Source organism: Cervus elaphus, chromosome 11 (genome assembly GCF_910594005.1).
Source record: "Cervus elaphus chromosome 11, mCerEla1.1, whole genome shotgun sequence".
In the NCBI taxonomy this organism is placed as follows: Eukaryota; Metazoa; Chordata; class Mammalia; order Artiodactyla; family Cervidae; genus Cervus; species Cervus elaphus.
Window position 1 is genome coordinate 31,226,138 of NC_057825.1, and position 9,170 is coordinate 31,235,307.

A 9,170-nucleotide genomic window follows, 5' to 3' on the forward strand; every position below is an offset into this window, starting at 1 on the left:
CTAGATCCCACATGCCACAACTAAAGAGTTTGCATGCCGCAATTAAAGACCTGGTGCAAATAAGTAAATAAATATTTTTTTAAAAATAAAATAAAAAAATAAAAGTTAGAGCAATGAAATCACTGCTAAAAATGAGGTCAGCAACCTGAAGTCAGTTGCCATTCTCATCCACCCTTTCAGGAGAATTTTCTGCCTTGGGCCTCAAATGGAGGTTAGGTGTTGTTGCCATTTACCATTTCTGATTTTTTTTTTCCTTTTGTGTTGTACATATCCAATAAATAGACCTTTTCCCCATTTTCTAGTATCTAGTGTTAAAGTGCTTATTTCAGTAGACACATGTAGGAGCACAAGAAAAAACAAAAATAGACTGCTTGCAAATTAAGTTCAGAAGTCATTCTTCAACAGGTAGATGTTCTTGGCTTTTTTTATAAATGAAAAACATGAGTGTCTTGAACAAAGCCATTCAGCCATAAGTGCTGAGAATGGCTGGTATCCGGTTCTCTTAATATTTAACAGTTACCGACACCATTGTATGCTCAGCATGCCAGGCACTCATGTAGTCTGCAATCCTTAAGATAGCAATATATGGCAGATATTATAAACCTCATTTCACAGGCAAAGAAATGGAAGTTTAGAAGAATTGGATCATTTCTCCATAGTCACATATTTAGGAAGTGGAAGAGCTAGAATTTGACTCCTGATTTTGTTTACTCTCAAGTCCTTGCTTTTTCTACTCTACAAGGCTTCCTGTCACTCTATTACAGCATTTAATAATTTCTCTGTTTTCATATTAAATGTGCATAAAGAACTTCCAAAATAATTTATCTGGGGAGAACAATTACCCAAAACATGAAGATGCAAATAGTAGGTCAAGTTCCCCTTTATAGTCTGATACACTGTATGATGTTCCTGGAGCTTGGGATTCCTTCCTCTGCAGCCAGGATCTCATGTTGCAGTACAATTCCTCTTCTCTGTGTTAGCCACAGATTTCCAGACTGGGACCTAAATGGTCTTACTTCTTGGATTCCTTTAAGAGTCTATCATGTACATAACATAACTCTTTATGAAAGAGAATCCACCCAATCATTTGACGAGGAGAGGCAGCAGTGGCCTTTAAGATGTACACTCCGTCTGGCCAATGTGAGCCATAATAAGTATTTAAATAAACATCTCACCATTCATGACCACCCACACTTACCCAAGGTGGTTTAGTAAGGGTGGATTACTCAAAACACCTAGAAAAGCTTTATTAAATTCCAAATAGGCAATTTAAGGAAAATGAAATCTTCTCAATGTCTCTGTCTGGTTTTCAGTTCTGTGAAATGATCTTATCTGATTACAGACCATTTCTGTTCTTTATTGAGGTATAATTTGCAGGTGTTAAAAGTATGCACATCATAAATTTGCCAGCTCCCAGATTTTATGTAAGTAAAATCACACAGTATGTACCCATCTGTGCCTGGCTTCTTTTGTTCAATGTTGTAGACACTCCATTTTGAAGCAACAGAATTTTTATCATACTTTGAAATAGTCTGCCTAGAATTTACTCATTTGTGGGAAGTGGAATTTAAAAAGATTTCAGACTTAAGTCATTTTTTAAAATATATTTATTTATTTGCCTGTAATGGGTCTTAGTTGCCATTAAGTCTTAACCCTCTATGTGTGTCTGTTTAACTCTCTGTTCTTTTTCCTAAAATTCTATTTTTTCTTCAGAAAAAAGGGATATCTTACTTTATTTTATTACCCAAATAACATTGTATCAGTAGATTTAGAATTATATCTAGAATCTAAATAAGACAGTTGCACCATTCCAACAAATTAAACTTTCATTTTACTTTTAGGACTTGTGTATATGGATATATATTTATTATTTGACTGTCACAGTGTAATTAGTAAGGTCATAGTGTAATAAAATTTTATTTTCAACTTTTTTCACTTAATGTATATCATAGCTACTTTTCCATGTATATTTTCCAAGTATATTTTATTGCATTTCTTGTATTTCCATGTATTTTCTGTATTTATCTTCTTAAAAAACTGCATACTGTCTACTGAATGAAGTACTGTAATTTGCATAATGATGCTCCTGTTAGGTTGATTTTAGGTTTTTATTATTATAAATAACATTTAATTTCTAAACACTGAAACATATATAAAAATATTTCACAGTAAACATTTTCATAGATATCATTTTTCCTTCTTTTGATGGCCATCCTCAGAATCAATTTTCAGAACTTTACTTCAGCAAAATAATTACTGATAGTTTCTATAAAATATATTTTAGTTTGCCAAAGCAGTGTAGGAATATACCAGTTTCACCATACCCTCCCCAAAACTATATTTCATCAACTTTTAAATTATTAGACAGAGTAATTTTTCAACTTATTTCTCTTAGATCAGTCCTAATGATCAACATTGTTATTACTTTTTATTAATAAGGGTAATTTTTTCTCCTATGAACTATTCATATTCCCTGTCCATTTATAATTATGGTATTCCTATTTTACCAATTCATATGAATTTTTTATATAATATATACAAAAGAGGATTGTTTTAAAATCATCTTTTGGTCATTATCTCATTGGACATTATTTGATTCTCTACTTACCAGATAACATGGATTGATTCTTATTTTTCAACATTCATTTTTTTATCTAGAAATATTTACTGTGCCTTTTATATGCCAAGACTGTGCTAAGCAAAGAGAATATAGCAGTAAACAAGATAACAAGGTTTTTGCGGTGTTGAAGAAGACTCTTGAGAGTCCCTTGGATTGCAAGGAGATCCAACCAGTCCATCCTAAAGAAGATCAGTCCTGGGTGTTCATTGGAAGGACTGATGCTGAAGCTGAAACTCCAATACTTTGGCTACCTCATGCGAAGAGTTGACTCATTGGAAAAGACCCTGATACTGGGAGGGATTGGGGGCAGGAGGAGAAGGGGACGACAGAGGAGGAGATGGCTGGATGGCATCACCGACTCGATGGACATGAGTTTGAGTAAACTCTGGGGGTTGGTGATAGACAGGGAGGCCTGGCATGCTATGATTCATGGGGTTGCAAAGAGTCGGACACGACTGAACGACAACTGAACTGAACTGCCCATGTTAGATGTTCAATAAATGTCACTGGATGCTGAAAAAAGTTTTATGACAGAAGATAATGTCATCTACATTTCTAATTATTGTTGAATAATTCTCAGGAGTCCTTGAAGAGGTTTCTAAAATTCTCCTACCTGATCAGAATAGTCAGATGGCCCTTTTCCAAGTTCTATTTAATATTTTTTTTCCTAAGGTATATGTACTATATTTTATTTTTTACCATGGTGTATTTTTTGGTTGAACACAAACTACTGGTGGTATCCTAGGAGACAGTGATACTATCTCCTAGGATAAACTGAAAGTGAAAGTCACTCAGTCGTGTCCGACTCTTTGTGACCCCATGGACTATTCAGTCCATGAAATTCTCCAGGCCAGAATACTGTAGTGGGTAGCCGTTCCCTTCTCCAGGAGATCTTCCCAACCCAGGGATCGAACCCAGGTCTCCCACATTGTAGGCAGATTCTTTACCAGCTGAGCCACTAGGGAAGCCCAGGAGAGGCCTAGTTTGTTTTCATTGTATAATACTCTATGCAGTAGCTCTCTTAAACATAATATAAATCTTCATTTTTACAAATTTAAATTTAGTATTTTCAAGGCTTTTGATATATTGAAAATAATGTTATGCTGGGCAAGGCTATTTATCAAATTCTTAGAGAATAGCTCCTTTGATGAAGTCTGCTGAATGAAGCTTTTTTACCCATATGTTCACCATGGTGAGTTTTTTTCATGTGTTTCAAAAGGATTTAGGCCCACCCTAATAATTTAGGCAAATGTTTTTCTTATGTCTTTGTATAAGGAAACATAAAACTCTCAGTTCCATGTCAGAGTGACCAGGTTGAGTTAAGATGTTAGATTGGAAATAACAGCAGTCAACTAAAGGGGCTTAAAACAAAAAGTAGTATTCTATATAAGGTAATATAGAGAATACTACCTTTTCCAGAGGACAGGGTAGTTGGATGGCATCACTGACCCAACAGACATGAGTTTAAGCAAGCTCTGGGAGATGGTGAAGGACAGGGAAGCCTGGTGTACTACAGTCCATGGTGTCGCAAAGAGTTGGTCACAACTGAGTGACTGAACAACAACACAATATAAGGTTATGGGAGAGTATGGTGTTAAATACTCAATAGACACCCTCTCTCTCTCATCTCTGCCCTTGTGCTTCATTTTCTGTCTGCAGACTGGCTTCCTATCCTTCTCCAGTCCTCCTCACAGGTGAAGATGCCCTCACCCCATCCCCACTGGACCCAACCTCCATGTTTTAGGTCTAGTCATCTAAAGAAAGGTTGAATCCCTTAGTTCTAATTCCAGATTTCTTGGGATGAGATTCTGATTGGTCTAGTTTGGGTCATGTGTCTGCTCCTGGCCCAGTCAACTGTGGTCAAGGTGGGGTCAAACATTTTTATTATGTTTTAAGAGTTCTACTGTGTGGAGTGTTATACAATGAAAACAAACTAGGCCTCTCCTAAGATACCACCCTTGGCCACAGTTGATTAAGCCTTGTATAAACAAGCCTGACTCAGCTCCAGTCTTGTGATTTGAGGTTGTAGTCTCTGGAGGCCAAGGGAAAAGGAGGAGCAGTAGGAATAGACAGATGCCACAAAAGATGTCTCCTGTAATATTTTTGTCAGGCAGACATACTGGTACTGATGGATGGTTTTTTTAATGAAAGAAAAGTAAATATTAAAATCTCTTTGCAGTATGCTACTGCTGTTGAGGTTCTTGTTACAATAGCTTGATATATTTCAGTTCACTCATGATTAAGGAGAATCTAGGTGATATCCAAGAGTTTTATGTTGCTGTTTGATTTTTTTCATTTGGGACAATGAGAGTAACTGAAATTATATTACAACTGTAGCATTCTCTTCTTAAGTTAAATATTATTTCCTGGAACATTGGCAGTGCCATTGTTAGTAGATAAAAAAAAAAAAAATACAGAATTCTACCTTCAAACCAACAAATAATTCTGGTTAGAATTATGGTAACTTATTAGGGATTTATAGAAAAGTTTCCAGAAGTTTGTGTCATTCAAGTTTAGCCTTGCTTTTTAGTTTGATGCAGTGAGTAGTCTGAATGAGTTTGTTTTTGTAATTTATCTGATAAGCCTTGGGGCAGAGACCAGGTTTTGACATGTAGTTTGATAGTTTATACTGTACTCTCAATACTTAAAAAATAATGATTGTTAATTGTTGGGGTTTTGGCACAAAACCCTAAGTATAATTAACTTTGAGAGCTATTTTGATGTGTGATGAAAGGAGTTGTGAAAAACTTTTCATGGCTTCTTAGAAGGAGTCAAGTACGTATCCAGTGGCTGAAACATGCTGAAATTTAGAATTCATAGATGTAATTGCCTAATGAACATGGTTTTAATGTTAAAAATTCTAATAGCATTTATACTAGAATTAATATCCCCAGTACTGGATTAAGAGTTTAGAGGCTCTAAATCCATGTGTGAAATTAAAAAACAAAACAGCGAAATATACTAAACCTTAAAGTAAACATCAAGAAATCTAGTAAGTTCTATGATTTGTTTGTTTTGAATTTTGCATGATGACTATTTGAATGCCTTTTAAAAAAAAACTCTCAAATATTGAATACTTCCAAATTTTGTGTGTGTGTGTGTGTGTGTTGCCCAAGCATTGCCAGCACTCTAGGAATGTACTTAATTTGCCTTTTGGATGACCCACAGTGGGTACACCATGTTCTTGAATGTGAAGTAGACTGTGTGGACTTTGGTTCCAATTACAGAAAATTTGGGTAGCTTAGTTGGCAACGAAGGAAGCCACACCAGTGGCAACTCCTTATGACCACTTCAGGAGAGAGAGCTGTGCCTCATGTCTTCTACCCATGTAGTAGGGGCTTAGTTTCACTTTTGAGCATAAGAATTTTACCCCAGGATGATCATGGTTGAAGGGCAAATGAGCAGTTATAGAAAGCCTTGTGTGATGGTTCCTAACTTCTTCACCAAATGCTTTCCATTATTTCCTCTCTAAATTAGAAATATTTTTTCCTAATTAAAAAATACGTTTACTAGTTAAAATTTGTTGTATGTCAATGTATAAATTAGATGGCTTTTAAGAAAGGAAAATTAAGAAAAATAAGATAATCTTTAAACTATATAAACAAAAAAATTACAGAGAAGAAAAGAGACAAAAATTACTTTGAAGAAATGGAATGGCTCCAGATCTGAGCAAATTATGAGGGTATATGTGGACAGTGAAATCAGAAGTAAATGGAGGTATATTAGTTATTCTGGGAAGATTTTCATAAGAGAGCATCTGGGGTGAATATTGGCAAGGTCCATCCAGCTTCTACTGTCCTGGGAAGAGACGGTCTCACACTTGTACTTAAGGTTTCATTGGCAGTTCAGTTCAATTCAGTCACTCAGTCGTGTCCAACTCTTCGCAACCCCATACACTGCAGCACACCAGACCTCCCTGTCCATCACCACCTTCTGGAGCTTACTCAAATTCATGTCCATTGAGTCAGTGATGCCATCCAACCATCTCATCCTCTGTCATCCCCTTCTCCCACCTTCAATCTTTCTCAGCATCAGGGTCTTTTCCAATGAGACAGTTCTTTGCATCAGGTGGCCAAAGTAATGGAGTTTCAGCTTCAGCGTCAGAACTTCCAATGAATATTCAGGACTGATCTCCTTTAGGATGGACTGGTTGGATCTCCTTGCAGTCCAAGGGACTCTCGAGTCTTCTCGAGTCTTCTCCAACACCACAGTTCAAAAGCATCAATTCTTCGGCGCTCAGCTTCCTTTATAGTCCAACTCTCATATCCATACATGACTACTGGAAAAACCATAGCTTTGACTAGATGGACCTTTGTTGGCAAAGTAATATCTCTGCTTTTTAATATGCTGTCTAAGTTGTTCATAACTTTTCTTCCAAGGAGCAAGCATCTTTTAATTGCATGGCTGCAGTCACCATCTGCTGTGATTTTGGAGCCCCAAAAAATAAAGTCAGCCACTTTTTCCACTGTTTCCCCATCTATTTCCCATGAAGTGATGGGACCAGATGCCATGATCTTAGTTTTCTGAATGTTGAGTTTTTGTGTTTTTTTTTTTTTTGAAGAAGTCATAAATGACATTTATTACCTTGCTATATCATACTGGTCTTATTGCTGTTCCTTCACATATCAGTGGTTTTCCGTCTTCTTCCCTCCACCCACAGTCTGGCTACACAGTGCCTTCTTGAACAGCTAGTTCACAGCAGCAATAAGATTTTTTCCACACCTCTAAGGCCATTCATTCACAAAGTCACAGTTCTGGTCCACAAACCCTTCCCTGTAGGAGGTTCAACGCCTGCGAAAGAATTTGTAATAAACCAGGCCTCCCAGAATGGCTAGCTCCAGTAAGATGACGACGGAAAGCAGCAGCTTGTTGGTTGCCACTTTTCTGGACATTGAGCGGAGAATCTTCCGACTTTTGCTCAAGTTTTCACTTGTATTTACCAGTCTACTCTTGGTACGTTCCAACTGGTCACGTTGCTCCCCCAGCTCTTCTATTATTTGAGCCAATCTGGTCAGTCTCTGCGGCAATACGATGAGAACGCTCAATACTCTGGGTGGCCCAGTTCAGGCTGTCAGTGCCTTGCAGAAGCAATGTCCTTTGAGACTGTAGCCAATTCATATGCTCATTCTCCACAGCGTATGTACCATATTTCATGTCTCCTCGGGCCCAAGGAGTGGCTGTCAAAGGCGTACTTCTCACTTCCCGATGGAGTTTAGCAAGGTCCTTTTGGTAGGTTCGAAGCTTAGACATCATAGGGTTACGAAAAGATAGGGGAGCGTAACGTAGTTCCTCTTCCATCTCTGCCAGCGTTTCATTTGCTTCCTGTTGCTTTTCATCGAAATCTCTGATCAACTTCTTCTTCTCTTCTGTTCCTGCCATCCCCAGGAGCCGCTCAGGCACCCCCTCGTAGGTCTTCATGGAGGCCGCGGAAGATCTCGTGCAGTTTCTCGAAATGCTCCGAGGAGGCGGCGGAGGTGGCCATGGCGCAGGCCGCTTTCGAGCAGCGGGCGCCCAAATTCTGGGCCCAGGGCCTGTTCCCACTCCTGAATGTTGAGTTTTAAGCTAACTTTTTCACTCTTCTCTTTCACTTTCATCAACAGGCTTTTTAGTTCCTCTTCACTTTCTGCCATAAGGGTGGTGTCATCTGCATATCTGAGGTTATTGATATTTCTCCTGGCAATCTTGATTCCAGCCTGTGTTTCATGAAGTCCAGCATTTCTCATGATGTACTCTGCATATAAGTTAAATAAGCAGGGTGACATTATGCAGCCTTGATGTACTCCTTTCCCGATTTGGAACCAGTCTGTTATTCCTGTCCAGTTCTAACTGTTGCTTCTTGACCTGCATGCAGATTTCTCAGAAGGCAGGTCAGGTGGTCTGGTATTCCCATCTCTTTAAGAATTTTCCACAGTTTGTTGTGATCCACATAGTCAAAGGCTTTGGCATCGTCGATAAAGCAAAAATAGATGCTTTTCTGGAACTCTCTTGCTTTTTTGATGATCCAACAGATGTTGGCAATTTGATCTCTGGTTCCTCTGCCTTTTCTAAGTCCAGCTTGAACATCTGGAAGTTCATGGTTCACAATGAAGCCTCGCTTGGAGAATTTTGAGCATTACTTTACTAGAGTGTGAGATGAGTGCAATTGTGCGGTAATTTCATTGGCAGGGCCATGTTTATTGAGGAGAAGCGTACTAACACCAGGTCTCATTGGACTTTTAAGTTACGGCCTGCCCCTGGTATGATTCCAATCTCAATAAACAAGATGCTAATCATATTTTGGTTCCCTATGTAGTTCACCCCATAAGGGTGAAAAATGTTTTGGTCATGCTTAGAGGATTATCCTAGCCCATGTGACTGTGATAATTCTCAGCACAAATTAATACATTATCTTAGTTTGTTCATCAACTTCTGTGAATTTGGTTAAAACGAGGGGTGATCTTGAATGGGCTGACAAATGGGTTTTTTTTTCCTTTCATTTTTATTTATTTTTATTAGTTGGAGGCTAATTATTTTACATTATTGTAGTGGTTTTTGCCATACATTGACATGA

At 38.0% G+C, this 9,170-nt stretch overlaps 1 pseudogene; it reads right to left on the reverse strand.

The window, feature by feature from the left end:
* Positions 1–7,313: 7,313 nt before the first annotated feature.
* On the reverse strand, positions 7,314–8,158 carry LOC122703021 (annotated as a pseudogene).
* Between the last annotated feature and the right edge of the window lie 1,012 nt (positions 8,159–9,170).